The sequence below is a fragment of the Odocoileus virginianus genome, chromosome 21 (genome assembly GCF_023699985.2).
Source record: "Odocoileus virginianus isolate 20LAN1187 ecotype Illinois chromosome 21, Ovbor_1.2, whole genome shotgun sequence".
Lineage (NCBI taxonomy): Eukaryota > Metazoa > Chordata > Mammalia > Artiodactyla > Cervidae > Odocoileus > Odocoileus virginianus.
Genome location: NC_069694.1, coordinates 28,524,549 through 28,542,490, shown reverse-complemented (window position 1 = coordinate 28,542,490; position 17,942 = coordinate 28,524,549). Strand labels below are relative to the sequence as shown.

Sequence of the window (17,942 nt, the reverse complement as noted above, 5' to 3'; positions counted from 1 at the left end):
CTTATTTTTCCTGAAATTAACACCTTTCTTTCCTTTTCATAATTTTTTATAGTAGGTCCTTGTTGGTTACCTATTTTAAATATAGCAGTATATGCATGTCAAGAAGCCAAATAAAACAAACATAAGAAATTTCTGTTAAGTAGTTGGCTTATACCAAAAAAATGTGATTTATTTTTCTTAAGATAGACTTAGTTATTTTAAATTTATAAATTGATTTAGCCAATGTTATTTGCAACTTGAAAATTATTGACAGTACAATCAGTATAGCTACTAAACCATAAGATGAAAGAATATGAATAAAAGTATCTCTTAGGATAGTTTTTTATGCAAAACTTTGAAACAATTATTTTTTTCCTGAGTAACACTTACCAGGTGCCTAGGCCTAGCAGTTATGAAATTATTATACATATATGTTAGCTTTTAAAAATCTCTTTTATTTACCCACTTATGCATAAAATTGTCATTTTTTAAACTATGAGTATACAATAAAATAAATGAAACTTCTACTTGTTTTTCTAATGCACAATTACTTCAGGAGTTAACAAGGAAAACACGTGTGCATTCAATTTTCAACTAAAATGAGATGATTTTAATCCCTGCTCATAATGATTATTACACAATTCAAAGCTTGCTCACATATGTAATGAGTAGAAAACTGCAACAAGATGTTCTCTGCCTTCCTATGAATGAAAGAACACTCTTCTTCCCCAGAAATCCAGAACTTGTCTAGGGGAAGATCAGTAAGCCTCATATTAACTGCACGATCAGACCACAGCTCACCAAGCTCTTACTCTTCTCTCAAAGTCAAGTTCCCAAGCTGAGCAAAAGATTCAAAGAAAGCATCTCTCTCCCCTGTTGAAAGAAAGAGATAATACTGTTCCATTTTGTTCTGTGGTTCTTCCGTGCTAAATTCTTCAGTCATGTCCACCTCTGTGTAACCCGAAGGACTTAGCCCACCAGGCTCCTCTGTCCATGGGATTCTCCAGGCAGGAATACTGGAGTGGGTGGCCATTTCCTTCTCCAGGAAATCTTCCTGACCCAGGGATCTAACCCATGTCTCTTATGTCTTCTTCATCAGCAAGCAGATTTTTTATAATTAGCGTCACTTGGAAAGCTCCATGGTTCTTCCGGATGATGTCAGTGGCTCAGAGGGTAAAGAGTCTGCCTGCAGTGCCGGAGACCCAGGTTCAATCCCTGGGCCGGGAAGATTCCCTGGAGAAGGAAATGGCAACCCACTCCAGTATCCTTGCCTGGAAAATCCCATGGACGGAGGAGCCTAGCAGGCTACAGTCCGTGGGGTCGCAGAGTCAGACACGACTGAGTGTCCACTTTCACTTTAAGTCTGGCTGATAATCTCTACTCTCAAACCCCAGCAGCAGTGAGAGAATTTCAAAATTTCCTATTGCACTATAATTTTTCCAGAGATTCAGATTGTTATAAATCAAAGAATCTTGTTACTTGAAATAACACTTTCTTTAGGGTCTTGTGGACACTTGTTCAGCAGGTTCATGTGACGAAAAATGCCTGCTAAGTAGCTAGTTGCTGTAACCTTCCTTCATCAAAACACCCCACAAAAAAATCTGGCCTACTGTTTCTTGAAAATTCTCCTATAATTCACATTTTAGCTAAAACACATGTTGCAAACTCTTCCTCTGCTTAGTCACATATTTTTATATATAATAGGTTTATGTGATCCTCTTAGAAATGATAACACAATTTTAAGACATTCTGGAATGAGCTGATCTTTAATAAAATTAATCATTTTGTACCATCATTTAGAAACTTTTTCATTTCATCTATAAGAGTTTTTTTGACATCAGTACCTCTCTCTGAAGAAAGCCCTGTGTTGCAAAACTTCAGATCCAAGAAACTCAACAAACCCAAGCACAAGAACTAAGAAGAAAATTATGTCAAGGTACATCAGACTTCTCCAAACTGGTGGTAAAGAAAAGATCCTAGCAACTAGAGAAAAGGCTTGTTAGATACAGAGAAACAAAGGTAAATATGACATTAGATTTCTCATCAGAATCTATACAGAAGAGAAGTGAGTAGAGTAAAATCTTTAAAGTAGTGAAAGAAAAAGCTGTCAGAATACGATAGCTCCCAAAATACCTTTTAAAAATGAAGACAAAACACTTTTCAGATGTACAAAAACCAACCAATTTCATCAGCAATAGGACCACATTACAAGAAATGGTAAAGGAAATTCTTTGGTCAGAAGGAAAATGATACCAGGCAGACATATGAATCTATAGAAAGAAGTAGGGTATTAGAAAAGGTAACTCCATGGTTAAACATATAAGAATTTTTTCTTTTAATTTAATGTTCTTATTGTTAAAATCTGTAATTAAAACTAATTACAAAGTAATATGTGGTCTATAACATTTGTGAAAGTAAAGTATATTACAGCAATAACTGCAAACGTAAAGAAGGGAGAAATGAAAGTAAACTATTGAAATGTTCTTATACTATACATGAGGTGGTATAATACCATTTGAAGATATACTGTGATAAATTAAAAATACATATGTACACCCTAAAGCAACAACTAAACTAACAGAAGAGTTATAGCTTAAAAGCAACCAATGAGATAAAATAGAATCAGAAAAGGTCTAATCTAAGAAAAGTCAGGAAAAGCAGAAAAAGTAAAAAAAAAAAAAAAAAAGTTCTTGTTGGAAAACAAATAGCAAAATTATATATTTAAACTTAACCACATTAATAAACACATTAAATGAAAATGATCTCAATACCCCAATTAAAAAACAGAGATATATTGACTTTGAAAATATTATCCAATTATATGCTACTTACAAGAAGTCTACTTCAAATATAAAGACACAAACAGGTTAAAGGTAAAAGTAAAGAAAAAGATATACTGTGCTAACACTAATCAAAAGAAAGTATCAGAGGAAACAAATTTAGGGGCAGAGAATAATACTAGAGATAAAAACGCCATTTCCTGTGGATAATGGGGTCATTTCATCAAGATCACGTAGCAATCCCAACTGTTTTTGTATATAATAACAGAACTTTAATTATATGGAGCAAAACTTGACAGAATTGAACAGATAAATCAACAAATCCAGAGTTGTTATGAGCAATTTCAGTATGTCTTTTTGAATTATTGATAGACCAAGTAGATAGAAAATCAGTAAAGATATAGAAAATGTGAACAGTGCTATCAAACAACTTGACATTTATAAAACACTCTACCCAACAGCAAAATAGATATTATTATCAAGTGCACACAGAACGTCTACCAAGATAGACCATATTCTGGGCTAGAAAACAAGTCTCAGTAAAGTTTGTTATTTAGTCACAAAGTCCTGTCCGACTCTTGTGACCCCATGGATTGTAGGCCGCCAAGCTCCTCTGTCCAGGGGCAAGAATACTAGAGTGGGTTGCCATTTCCTTCTCTAGGGTATCTCCCTGACCCAGAGATTGAACCCACATCTCCTGCATTGGCATGCTAGTTCTTTACCACTGAGCCATAAGATGAATCAATTCATACAAAGAAAGTTTTTTGAACAAAATAGAATTAAATTAGAAATCAATAGCAGAAAAATCTCTGCAAAATCACCAAGTATTTGGAAATTAAGTAATATACTCAAAGATAACTCATGGATCAAGGATAAAAATTCAGAATAAAGTTAGAAAGTAGTTTAAATGACATGAAAATTGAAAACATCGAAATTTCTGGGATGCCACTAAGTGGTGCCTAGGGAAAACACTTACAGTGCTAAATGCTTATATTAGAAAAGGAGCTCTCAAATCAATAACCTCAGCTTCGACATTAAGAAAACAGAAAAAGAAAAGCAAATTAAGCCCCAAGTAAGTAGAAGAAAGGGAATAATAAAGATCAAGGTGGAAGTCAATGAAGTAGAAAAACAATAGGAAAAAAAATCCATAAGACTAAACACTAATTTTTTTTAGAAATAATAAAATATTTAGAAATAATTAGAAATCTTTAGAATATTTAGAAATAATAAAATTGATAAACCTCTAATCAGACTGATAAGAACAAAAAGTAAGCACAAACTGGCAGTTACAGGAATGGGAAGAGTGCCATTATTAGGGATTTTACAGATATTTAAAAGAAAATGAGAGAATATTTATTGACAACTTTATGCCAGTAAATTTAACACAGTAGAAAAAATACCTTGCAAGACATAAATTACAAGGCTCAGTCAAAAAGGAATAGATTAGGTGAAAGGCCATGTACCTACTTTTTAAATTAAATTTCTAGTTAAAAGCCTTCCCACAAAGAAATTCCCAGGCCCAGATGGCTTCTGGAGTGAATTCCACCAAATGTTTAAGGAACAAATAATATCAAGTCTACACATATTCTTCCAGAAATTGAAAAATAGGGACTATTTCCCAACTCATTCTATGAAGCCAGCATTGATCTGAGATAAAAACTAGAGAAAGACATTAGAAGAAAACAAAACTATGGCCTAATGGCCCTCTTGAACTCAGGTGCAGAAATTCTAAACAAACTTTTAGCAAACCAAATACAAAATATATAAAGGATAATACATAATGACCAAATGATTTTATGTTATTCTCTAGGATGCTTTTTCCACCTGAGACTATGTTCTCAATGTCACATGCAGGCGATCCAGTTGACAGACCATCTGAGCATCTAGCCAAAGGGCAACCTTAACTATCAGCCAAGGGAGTGAACTATTTTAGACTCCAGCCCAAATGAGCCACATTATAACCACAATTCCAACTGATATCTCACTGCAAATGCATGAGATACCCCATTTGAAAACTGCCCAACTGAGCTTATCCTGAATTCTTGACCACAAAAGTGCTCAAGAATTAAAACTAAAATAAAATTATCATTTTAACCCACAAAAACAGGAACAGAAATAGGGAGCTTTCAGTGAAACAGCTTTTTGCCCAAAGAATTCTATAAACAGAAGACCCTGCTGGGCTACAGCCCATGGGATCACAAAGAGTTGGATATGACTGAGTGACTCACTTGCACTTTCACTACCCTAAACAAGTAAAGTTCTCCTAGGGATAAGCATACTCATTTAGATAATCTTTCCTCACAGATTTTTAGGATTTCACTCTTAAATATAAATGGCTAGCCAAAGATAATAAATACAATAAAATGAGGAAAACAAACCAGAAAAGAGAACCCCCTAAAATCAGAGACAATGTGCAGAATAATAGGTAATTTATATTTTAAAAAAATCTTCAGAGAGATGAGAGGATACTCGACACATTAAAAAGAGAGAGAGAGAGATGGTTCTATGAAAAAAAATAATAATAACAGGATGTATTAGTTTCCTATTGCTGCTATGACAAATTATCACACCCTTAGTGGTTTCAGTTCAGTTCAGTCGCTCAGTCATGTCCGACTCTTTGCGACCCCATGAACCACAGCACGCCAGGCCTCCCTGCCCATCACAACTCATGGAGTCCACCCAAACCCATGTGCATTGAGTCGGTGATGCCATCCAACCGTCTCAGCCTCTGTCATCCCCTCCTCCTCCTGCCCTCAATCTTTCCCAGCATCAGGGTCTTTTCAAATGAGTCCGCTCTTCGCATCAGGTGGCCAAAGTATTGGAGTTTCAGCATCAGTCCTTCCAATGAACACCCAGGACTGATCTCCTTTAGGATGGACTGGTTGGATCTCCTTGCAATCCAAGGGACTCTCCAGAGTCTTCTCCTACACCACAGTTCAAAAGCATCAATTCTTTGACGCTCAGCATTCTTTATAGTCCAACTCTCACATCCATACATGACCACTGGGAAAACCATAGCTTTGACTAGATGGACCCTTGTTGACAAAGTAATGTCTCTGCTTTTTAATATGCTATCTAGGTTGGTCATAACTTTCCTTCCAAGGAGTAAGCATCTTTTAATTTCCTGGCTGCAGTCACCATCAGCAGTGATTTTGGAGCCCCCCAAAATAAAGTCAGCCACTGTTTCCACTGTTTCCTCATCTCTCTGCCATGAAATGATGGGACCAGATGCCATGATCTTAGTTTTCTGAATGTTGAGCTTTAAGCCAACTTTTTCACTCTCCTCTTTCACTTTCATCAAGAGGCTCTTTAGTTCTTCTTCACTTTCTGCCATAAGGGTGGTGTCTCTGCATATCTGAGGTTATTGATATTTCTCCTGGCAATCTTGATTCCAGCTTGTGCTTCCTCCAGTTCAGCATTTCTCATGATGTACTCTATATATAAGTTAAATAAGCAGGGTGAGAATATACAGCCTTGATGTACTCCTTTTCCTATTTGGAACCAGTTCCATGTCCAGTTCTAACTGTTGCTTCCTGACCTACATACAGGTTTCTCAAGAGGCAGGTCAGGTGGTCTGGTATTCCCAGCTCTTTCAGAATTTTCCACACTTTATTGTGATCCACACAGTCAAAGGCAAAATGGTTTAAAACAACACAAATGTATGAGCTTATAGTTCTGGAGGTCAGAAGTCCAAAATCAGTCTGTCTGGGCTGAAGTCAAGGTGTCAGAAGGGCTGGATCTTCTAGGAAGCTCTGTGGAGAGAATCTATTTCCTTGCCTTTTTCACCATGTAAGAAACACTACATTCTTTGGCCCATGACCCCTTCCTTGCATCACTCCAACCTCTTGTTTCTGTCATTGCATTTCCTACTACTGACTCTAATCTCCCTACCTACCTTTTATAAGGCCCCTTGTGATTATATTACTAGACGCATTCAGGTAACCCAGGACAATCTTCCCATCTGAGGAACCTAACCTTAGAATCTACAAGTCCCTTTTACCATGTAAGGTCACATATTCACAAGTTCCAGGAATTAGGTTGTGGATATCTTTGAATGTGGAGACAATATTTGAAACCACATAAAAAGTATTGACAATAATTGTTGGGTCTAGAGATAGAGACCTAGGGATAGGAAAGGGATTTGCTGTTACTAATCTTACAATATTCTTTGACTTTAAAACTATGCCCATTTTTCCTTTGCATCAGTATATATTAATTCATTTCATGAATAAAATTTTTTAAGTATTAAATGTATATATACCAAAATGTTAACTATGGTTTTCTTTACATACGTTTCTTAATTTTACATTCATTATTATCCAAACTTTTATAATAAGCACACAATCATTTTATAATGGGAAAAATCAACCATTTAAAATTTATATAATTTTTAACTTTTCAAAGTAAATTAAGTTCATGATATAAATGAATAGCCACATGTTCATATCTGCCATATAAAAGGTACTTTAAAAGCTGAGGTAGCTATGACTACTAGACTATGTTTTTCTTTTTTAATTTTTTCTTTTTTTGGCCTCACCACAAAGCATGTGGGATCTGAGTTCCCCTGAAGTCGAAGCATGGTATGGTTTTTATATTTCTTGAGAGAAGATTTAAAAAAAAATTTAGTCTTTCCAGTGAAGGATATGACTGATAGTATCAATTGTTAGAAATAACTATTGATCAAGACATAAACAATCATTAGAAGTTAGAGTTTTAAAAGATTTGTGAAGAAGAGACACTTTATTCCAATAAAAAGTAATTTATTTTCCTACAAAGTAAGCAAAACAAATGAAAAACCCTTTCATGAGTTCTTCTCTCTCCTATGGAAAGTGCATGCTTAATAGTACCATGGAGTAAAAAGATCACTGGATGATGAAGAAATGATTTTAGTTATTTTGATTAATTTGCCACAAATACTTTGTTGTAGTAGGTCCAATCAGGAACTCAAAAATTTAGAGAATTTTCTTAAAAATGTATTTTGGATCAGAATTGGCCAATTGTCCTTCAGGAAAGGATTATTTTGCAACATGGGAGACCGATGTTCGATATCTGGGTTGGGAAGATCCCCTGGAGGAGGGCATGGCAACCCACTCCAGTATTCTTGCCTGGAGAATCCCATGGACAGAGGAGCCTGGTGGGCTACAGTCCATGGGGTCACAAAGAGTCAGACACAACTGAGCGATCAAGCACTCCATGGCACAGCACTGGCTTTTATAGGGTTTATTCTGGGTCACAAAATGAAACTGCAAAGCTAGGACAGATTAGTGAATCTGTTGGAATGGATTGAGTGTCTGTGTGCAGAGCACTTATGGCACCTCTCAACTAAAAGTGGGTAAAATATTTTCTCAAGGAACTGGTCTCAGAAGAGTTTACCAAGCCCATTTTCACACAGAAGCTTGCATAATATCAACAACCAATTTCCTTTAAGAGGAAAAATATTATGTGGAAACCTTTTCATCCTTTGTTGTTGTTCAGTTGCTCAGTCATGACTGACTCTTTGCGACCCCATGGACTGCAGCACGCCAGGCTTCCCTGTCCTTCACCATCTTCTGGAGCTTGCTCAAACTCCTGGCCATTGAGTCACTGATGCCATCCAACCATCTCGTCCTCTGTCATTGCCTTCTCCTTCTGCCTTTAATCTTTCCCAGCATCAGGGTCTTTTCTAATGAGTCATCTCTTTGCATCAGGTGGCCAAAGTATTGGAGTTTCAGCTCCAGCATCAGTCCTTCCAATGAATATTCAGGACTGATTTCCTTTCAGATTGACTCCTTTGATCTTCTTGTAGCCCAAGGGACTTCTTCAACACCACAGTTCAAAAGCATCAATTCTTCAGTGCTCAGCTTTCTTTATAGTCCAACTCTCACATCCATACATGATTACTGGAAAAACCATAGCTTTGACTAGACGAACCTTTGTCAGCATAGAAATGTCGCTGCTTTTTAATATGCTGTCTAGGTTGTTCATAGCTTTTCTTCCAGAGAGCAAGCATCTTTTAATTTCATGGCTGCATTCACCATCTGCAGTGATTTGGAGCCCAAGAAAAAAAATTGTGGTATTGTTTCCATTGTTTCCCTGTCTGTTTGCCATGGAGTGGTAGGACTGGATGCCATGATCTTAGTTTTTTGAATGTTGAGTTTTAAGCCAGCTTTTTCACTCTCCTATTTCACCTTCATCAAGAGGCTCTTTAGTTCCTCCTTGCTTTCTGTCATAAGGGTGGTGTCATCTGCCTATCTGAGGTTATTGATATTTCTCCTGGCAATCTTGATTCTAGCTTGGGCTTCATCCAACCAAGTATTTCTCATGATATACTCTGCATGTAAGTTAAATAAGCAGGGTGACAATATACAGCCTTGACATACTCCTTTCCCAATTTGGAACCAATCTGTTGTTCCATGTGTTGTTCAAACTGTTGTTTCTTGGCCTGCATACAGGTTTCTCAGGAGGCAGATAAGGTGATCTAGTATTCCCATTTCTTGAAGAATTCTCTACAGTTTGTTGTGATCCACACTGTCAAAGCTTTTAGCATAGTCAATGAAGCAGAAATAAATGTTTTTCTGGAATTCTCTTGGTTTTTCTATGATCCAACAGATGTTGGCAATTTGATCTCGGGATCCTCTGCCTTTTCTAAATCCAGATTGAACATCTGGAAGTTCTTGAATCATATACTGTTGAAACCTGGGTTGGAGAATTTTGAGCATTACTTTGTTAGCATGTGAGATGAGTACAATTGTGCAGTAGTTTGAACATTCTTTGTCATTGCCTTTCTTTGGGATTGGAATGGAAACTGACATTTCCAGTCCTGTAGCCACTGTTGAGTATTTCATAGTTGCTGGCATACTGAGTGCAGCACTTTCATAGCATCATCTTTTAGGATTTGAAATAACTCAGCTGGAATTCCAGCACATCCACTAGCTTTGTTCATAGTGATGCTTCCTAAGGCCCATTTGACTTTGCACTCCAAGAAGTATGGCTCTAGGTGAGTGGTCACACCATCACAGTTATCTGGGTGATTAAGATTTTTTTTGTATGGTTCTTCTGTGTATTCTTGCCACCTCTTCTTAATATCCTCTTCTTCTGTTAGGTCAATACCATTTTGTCCTTTATTGTGCCGTGTTTGCATGAAATGTTCCCTTGGTATCTCTAATTTTCTTGAAGGGATCTTTAGTCTTTCCCATTCTGCTGTTTTCCTCTATTTCTTTGGATTGTTCACTTAGGAAGTCTTTCTTATCTCTCCTTGCTATTCTTTGGAACTCTGCATTCAAATGGGTATATCTTTCCTTTTATCCCTTGCTTTTCACTTCTCTTTTCTCAGCTATTTGTAAGGCCTCCTCAGATAGCCTTTTTGCATTTCTTCTTCTTGAGGATGGTCTTGATCCCTGTCTCCTATATAATGTTACAAACCTCTGTCCATAGTACTTTAGGCACTCTATCAGATCTCATCCCTTCAATCTATTTGTCACTTCCACTGTATAATCATAAGGGATTTGATTTAGGTCATACCTGAATGGTCCAGTGGTTTTCCCTACTTTCTTCCAATCTGATTTCGGTATTAACCATCTGGTAATGTCCACATGTAGAGTTGTCTCTTGTATTGTTGGAAGAGTGTGTTTGCTATGACCAGTGCGTTCTCTTGGCAAAACTCTATTAGCCTTTGTCCTGCTTCATTATGTATTCTAAGGCAAAACTTTCCTGTTAATTCCAAGTATCTTTTGACTTCCTACTTTTGCATGCCAGTCCCCTATGATGAAAAGGACATGTTTTTGGTGTCCTTTCATCCTTGGGCTTTAGCAAAACAAAAGCAGAGTATATTGTATTAGATTTCTTTCTTATTACCTAACATCAATTTTTAACCAATGTTCACTTTATATAGAATTAGAATTAACCTAGTCACACAATAAAAATATGTAGTTATATAATAAGAACTTTGAGTGGTCACAATGTAAATGTATTTAAAGGATATGCTATACATCAGGTAACCCTTTATTAGAAGTTTCAGATTTAACATAATAACTTTGGGTGAGTTATAGTTATTATTATGTTGAAGATACAAAATTAAAATTGATCAACTCTCAATATGTTCATAATTCGGTGATAAATATTCTTTATAAAGTAGATCATTAACTTTGCTTGTTAAATAGGTCTTTTCTTATCATGTGCATTATTTAATATTTATTTATGAAAAGGAGAAATATTAAAACTATTTTTGGAAGCAGCTTTCTGTTTTGGTCTTGCATAGGAACAGATTAAAATATAATACAAGATCTGTCAAATTAGAGAATAGTTATATTTTCACATTAAATATTGAATTCAAATTTGTTAAACTTTTTTACTCCAGTGAAAACTAAATATTTTTGTTAAAGACTTCTCAGAATATTTAAAGGGCAATATTTGCATACAGTGTGGCTTCAAATGAGTTGACATCATGTCACTCTGTTACTGGGAGAGGATATTATTAAAATGTAAAGTTATTGCTAAACAGGAAGACAAAATAATCATCTTTAGACTTTTAAAGAAAGAGTGGTGACTTCCATTATTATACTTACAAGAGGATGAAAGTCAGAGTGATTCTAGGCCTTCCACAAGGCCATGTACCTAGCTGTGGGTTAAAACAGGTCTTTGATGTATGTCTCCTATTTAGAGGCCAGAGTTGTTTCTCTTACAGCATTCTTTGTGAGCATGAATGCAGGAAGATCAGGTACTACTAGCATTTTGAGCATTCCAGTTTGTAATCTGCAGGACTCTCTCACTCTTTGCAATAAATCTAGCATTCCAATGCCAAGCCCATTAAATGCTAATAGCACCTCCACATTCCCCCAGCCTTACAGAGATGCAACTGATAGATAACACTGTGTCAAGTTGATAGTACCCGTGCTCTGCTAAGTTGTTTCAGTTGTATCTGACTCTTAGAGACCCCATGGACTGTAGCCCGCCAGGCTCCTCTGTCCCTGGGATTCTCCAGGCAAGAATACTGGAGTGGGTTGCCATTTCCTGCTCCATTATTTCCAACTCCATTATAGTATCTGCACATTCTTAAGTGCTTCTCCTAACAGTCCTGCCCTGGTTAAGAAACACTGCATATATCAAAAGCTCATGTATTAGGAGGAAATGATGAATAACAAGACTCCCAGATGTCTCGAGAAATTCTTTGGCTTTCACTCTGTAATTCCCTAAGTGTGCAGTGGGTCTTCTTGAAGCCTAGTGGAAGAGCTTCTGATCTTTATACTTCCATTGCCAATGTGTGTTCAGAAATAAACAATGAACACCACTAGGAGCTGTAACTAGGAGTGAGACCTTTTTACACCTCTTTGGTTTTTAACTTGTGGATTTTTATACCTATTGTGGATTTGTTGAGAAACGCACACAAAGATGACATTATTTATCATCTATTAAATATAATACGGACATGAATTTGAGCAAACTCTGGGAGATAGTGGAGGACAGAGGAGGCTGGTGTGCTGCAGTCCATAAGGTTTCAAAAAGTGGGACACGACTTAGCGACTGAACAACAATGACCATTAAATAAAAGTATCTTTGATGGTTCTGATAAGAGATCTTAAGTGGAAGAGTTGGAAAATTCATTTGTATGTTAGATATCCAGTCTTATCTTTTAACAGTCCTTGGTGAATAAGCCAAGTAAGAAAATGTTTCTTTATAGTTATATAAGGGTATTGTAAAGTCATAATCCAGGTTTGATTACACAAAATGTGAGAAATTACTGTATATGTGAGTGTGTTTCTTTAACCAAATACATACCACCTTCTATGTGCCAGGCATTGTTCTAAGCACTTTACACATATTTATTCAGCTAATCTTCACAGCATCTTAAGGTAGATCTAGTCCCCAAATAAGATCTGTTTCCTTATCTATAAAATGAGGAAACAGAAATGGAGTGTAAAATCACACAGCCAGCATAAGTCAGAGTAAGAATTCCCACCCAGGCAGGCAGGACCCATAGTCATTTTATTCACACCTTACTATTATTCTGCTTCCCTACAACACAGGGATAACAAGGGAACAGAACATTGTGAAATCCAAGTTTAGGATTTTGGCCAACCAGAAGAAAACCCAAAGTTGCCACTTGCAAATCAGATGTTGTTTTGCTGCATCTGAAATAACAAGGCTTCTAGACATCTTTTTGTAGGAATTTCATGAAAATCTCGTTTTCCCAGGCCCTGGTTTTATAACCTCAAATATCCAAGAGAAAAAATATATTAGCCAAAACAGCTATATATTTGCCTTCTCTTTTTTTATTAATATAAGATGGTCTCACATATGTGAATTTTAATTTTTAACAGTTAAGCTTAAACAATAAGTAATAGCAAAGTTAGAATTTTTTTTCTTTAAAGAAACCTGTCCCACATTTTAGGAAAACCCTGTTTAGATGTTCCATATCCTCTTTATCAACTAGTGGTTTGAGCAGCTCCACTAGGAATAGAGAATGGTGATGGAGAAAACTTAGAACACCGTTTTAGTCCCAAACAGAAAAATTTTCCTTTCAGATTGAGATTTTATGTGTCTAAATAAAATTAGTTCCTTCTCCTAGAAGCCAGAATATTACCCTTGCTATACTGGAAATGATAACAATTTTATGTTCATTTCACATATATGGTTCCTCTTTCCTTATAATCCATCAAAACAAAATTACTTTTATTGTGGGTATATGACTGGGATTCCACTGTGAATGATATAATAAATCATTTAATCTTGTATTCCCAACTCCTAAAAGAGTACCTGGAATTTAGAAAGTACTTGATTTATGTGCTGAATAAATAAATTATAGGAAAATGGCAAAAAAAAAAGGAAAATATATCTTGATCAAAATATACAAGTAAAATATGCTTGGATACTTATTATATTCGTCATTTAAACTGGTTTATATAAAAATAAAATTCTTGTTGGTGACATTAGATTTCACATTTCTATTTTCTATTTTGGAGGATAGGAATGAGCATGAAAAGATCATCCAAATTTATAACTGATAAATAATTAAAGCTCTTTTGTTCACTAACACTTTATATGAGTAACATTTTACTTAAGTTTACATTTAAGAAATACTTTCTTCTTCTAAAATTTCAGGGTCAATACAAACTGATATGTCAAAGTGAGAACCTAGTCCTTGGTGTTTATTTTTTATTGACTGACAATATATTTGCCATTGTAGGTTGATGCCAAATATATATGAACAATGAGCCTTGCTTTAGAAAGCAAAGATCTTGCTGTGCAAGAGTAAAGTAATAACTGAACATGTGGGGGAAGGATGTGAATGTGGAAAATCTCAAAATGAGAGAAAATATCAAATTTTACTTTTTCAGTATTTTTTTCAGAGCAAACTTTAGCATCCATTCCTCCTCCTAAAATATCAAGTAACTATCGTTACCATCTTTCTAAATTCCATATATATGTGTTAGTATACTGTAATGGTCTTTATCTTTCTGGCTTACTTCGCTCTGTATAATGGGTTCCAGTTTCACCCATCTCATTAGAACTGATTCAAATGAATTCTTTTTAATGGCTGAGTAATATTCCATGGTGCATATGTACCACAGCTTTCTCATCCATTCGTCTGCTGATGGACATCTAGGTTGCTTCCATGACCTGGCTATTATAAACAGTGCTGCGATGAACATTGGGGTGCACGTGTCTCTTTCCGATCTGGTTTCCTCAGTGTGTATGCCTAGAAGTGATATTGCTGGGTCATATGGCAGATCTATTTCCAGCTTTTTAAGGAATCTCCACACTGTTTTCCATAGTGGCTGTACTAATTTGCATTCCCACCAACAGTGTAAGAGGGTTCCCTTTTCTCCACACCCTCTCCAGCATTTATTTATCATGCCAGTTTTATTTGAAAATCACCTCTCTCCCACACTTAGCAATGCTATTTAGAAGGGACAGTCCCTGCCCTAAGCTTGAGAGATGTGGGCATGATTGGGTTAAGCCAGGCGGTGGGACCCTTCTGCTGGCCACAGTTCAGGCTTAGGCACACATATTAAGCTATCAGAGACAATTAGGGATGCAGAGACATTTGCTGGAGGTGGATCTGATGCTATGAAAGCATGGGTCTTGGAGCTCAACAATAGGTTTCTGTGATGAGAGAAGTTATCACAGAAATGGGGGTGAAGCTGACTTACAGGATGCTGATCACAAAGATGGACACTATGAACATGGGTAGAGTCCTTAATCAAGCCACATCTAAAGCCAAGCTACCCCCTGGACTTTCAAATCTAGTACCTAATAACCTATCGCATTCTTCCTTTTAAACCAGTATGGGTTGAATTATGACACTTGCATTATGGACAGTAATAATGAATAGAACAATGCAAGTCAGGCTACTTTTCAGGCAGAAGAACAATGTGCAGAAAATGTAATGGTCATTCTAAAGTACTTTGTAAAATAAAGTGGGAGAATGATCATCCAAATTGAGAAATATTGCTTCTAATTATAGTTACATTTTTTTAATTTGAAAAATGCTTTGACTTACTGTTATGTAAAGAACTGAAATGGACATATATGTTTGATTTGTCTAAAACTTGAGCTTTTTCAATATTGTTGTTTAGTTGTTAAGTCATGTCCAACTCTTTATGACACCATGGATTGTAGCTTGCCAAGCTCCTCTGTCCATGGGATTTTCCAAGCAAGAATACTGGAGTGGGTTGCCATTTCCTTTCCCAGGGGATTTTCCCGACCCAGGGATCAAACTTTTGTCTTCTGCTTAGTAGGCAGATTCTTTACCACTGAGCCACCTGGGAAGCCCTGTTTCAATATTACCTGACTTTAAACTACATTCGAAGTAGTTGGAGAGAATAAATGTTTAATGCTTTGCCCAACAAAATCAAGAAGATGAATTGTTTCTATAGATCTATGAACTCTAACAGTGGACTTCTTCTCTTTCCCCTCACCCTAGGCCCGCCTCTGAGAGGCACAAACTGTGGTGTTTTAAAACAAAACAAAACAAAAAAAAAAAAAAGGAAAAGTAATTTATGTTGACAACTGAATGTCCTACTTTACACTTTTTATTTTTAAGAGGTAGGGATGTTTCAAGGTTTGCAGAGTGGAGCTTGTCACTTTCAGTTAGGTTCAAATCCAGCATAGTAGGCTGAAAAGGAAATTTAGATTAGCATTAACATTTTTAAGATAAATTTATGATTTACAGTGGAAAAAAATTATCTTAATTTTCAAGGCAGTTGCTTTAGAATGTGCTTCACATGTTCCTCATTTGTCTTCCACAACTTTGGATACATTGGAGACTTTGTCACGAAGTCCAGCACGGGGCCAAGGGGCTCACTCAATGTGGCCACTTGGGTCTCCCCTCCCTGCATATACCCCTCAATTCCCCTTTGTTTTCATTCCTATTCTTTTTCCCCTTCCCCTCATCTTTTCACTCTTCCTCCCTTTTGACCAACTCCCATTTTCCTTTAGTTAAAGGAAATAGAGAAGGAAATAGTCTTGGTATCTGGGAGTAATGAGATATTACTGATGGAGGAAGAGATTCCCGTCCTCATCACCATCAGTGTTCTGCCACCACTGAAAGATACTAGAATTAGTTTGTACCTACCATTCTAATTTTTCTTCTCTCATTATCATCTATTTAATATTTTTAAATTGTAAAATATCACACACACACAGAAAATCACATGTGTGTATGTTTGCTCAGTCATTTCCAACTGCTTGCCACCCCATGAAATGTAGCCTACCAGGCTCCTCTGTCCATGGGATTCTTCAGGCAAGAATACTGTAGCGGATTGCCATTTTCTTCACTAGTGTATCTTCCTGACCCACAGATTGAACTCTCTTCTTCTCTATCTCCTGCATTGATCGGCAGGTGATAGAGCCACTGAGCCACCTGGAAGCCCCACATAACACATTTACTGTCATTACCTCTTCAATTGATTGTCACTGGATTCTGCCTCCATCCCTCAATGACCCTGCTCTGCTAAGGGTCAGCGTGACTTACCTGTAAATATTATACTGATAACTATATTTTAGTTTTCAAAGTTCTCTTTAGTTCCTTTTCAAATCTGCTTGATCTTTAAGTCTCCTATTTCTTGTTCATAGTTTAAAGCCTTCTTTGTATAAGCTAAATTTGCTCTCTTTGCATTTCATAGCAATTGCCATAAGCAGAGTCTCAGTGAGTCTGCTGCTGCCCTTGGTTGTCTTTGCTGGTTCTTACTTAAAGTGCCTTGTGAGATCTTATTCTTTGGAACTTTATCCGTGGAAACTTTTTGAGGACAGTGTTAAAGTTGTATCCCTTCAGAGAAGATTTATGTTCATTCCTACCAACATTCTGCAACCCACACCACCTAAATTAAATTGTCAGCTGGATGGTCTGGGGATAGACAGAGTAAATTCATATTGGAAACCTATACGAAGTCAGGCTCATGTTTACAGATTCTCAGGAAAGATATTTCTGTTCCTCTCACCCAGTAACAGGGTCAATACAGGAGAGCTTTCTTGTTCTTCCTCCTGTGCCACAAAGTGAAAAGTGAAAGTCGCTCAGTTGTGTCCAACTCTTTGTGACCCCATGGACCATACAGTCCATGAAATTCTCCAGGCCAGAATACTGGGTAGCCTTTCCCTTCTCCAGGGGATCTTCCCAACCCAGGGATTGAACCTGTCTCCCGCATTGCAGGTGGATTCTTTACCAGTTGAGCCACAATGGAAGCCCCCTGTGCCACAAGTTTATTTCTAATTTCTTTTCACTGAAGATGTAAGTCTTTCGTGGTCCCAACTTTATGGGACCTTTTCTCCTCTCTCTCTGGCTTTTATTAAATAATTCTTTACTGTAGTTATTTGAGTGGATGATGCTGCCCCATGTCTTTATTGTGAAATGCTTGAGAACAGAACTTTTACCTTAATCATAAATATAGTGCCCTGTATGGTACTGATTCATTCTTTCAGCCAATCTTTATTGAACACTTTCATGCCAGGACTATTTTGTATTCTGGATATACAAAAATTGTCAAGGCTTTCAAAGTCCTTGCTGTCCTGGAGCTTAAAGTTGTTAGGTTTCATTGGAGGTGTTACAAAAAAAGCACTAGTAAAACAAATTATCCAGTGATAAATAGTAAGAGGAAAGATATAACTGTCAGCCACAAAAGAGGGTAAGGTTACATTTACAGAAATAGCAGCAAAAAGGACTGAGTTAAAATCAGCTACCTAAGGAGGCATTCTAGAACCAAAGCTAGA

At 36.7% G+C, this 17,942-nt stretch overlaps 1 protein-coding gene across 3 annotated transcripts in view; it reads left to right on the top strand.

The window, feature by feature from the left end:
- FAM13A (family with sequence similarity 13 member A) overlaps nt 1–17,942 on the top strand; it is a 363,870-nt gene that overhangs the window by 6,124 nt on the left and 339,804 nt on the right. The gene's annotated exons all lie outside the window — the stretch shown is intronic.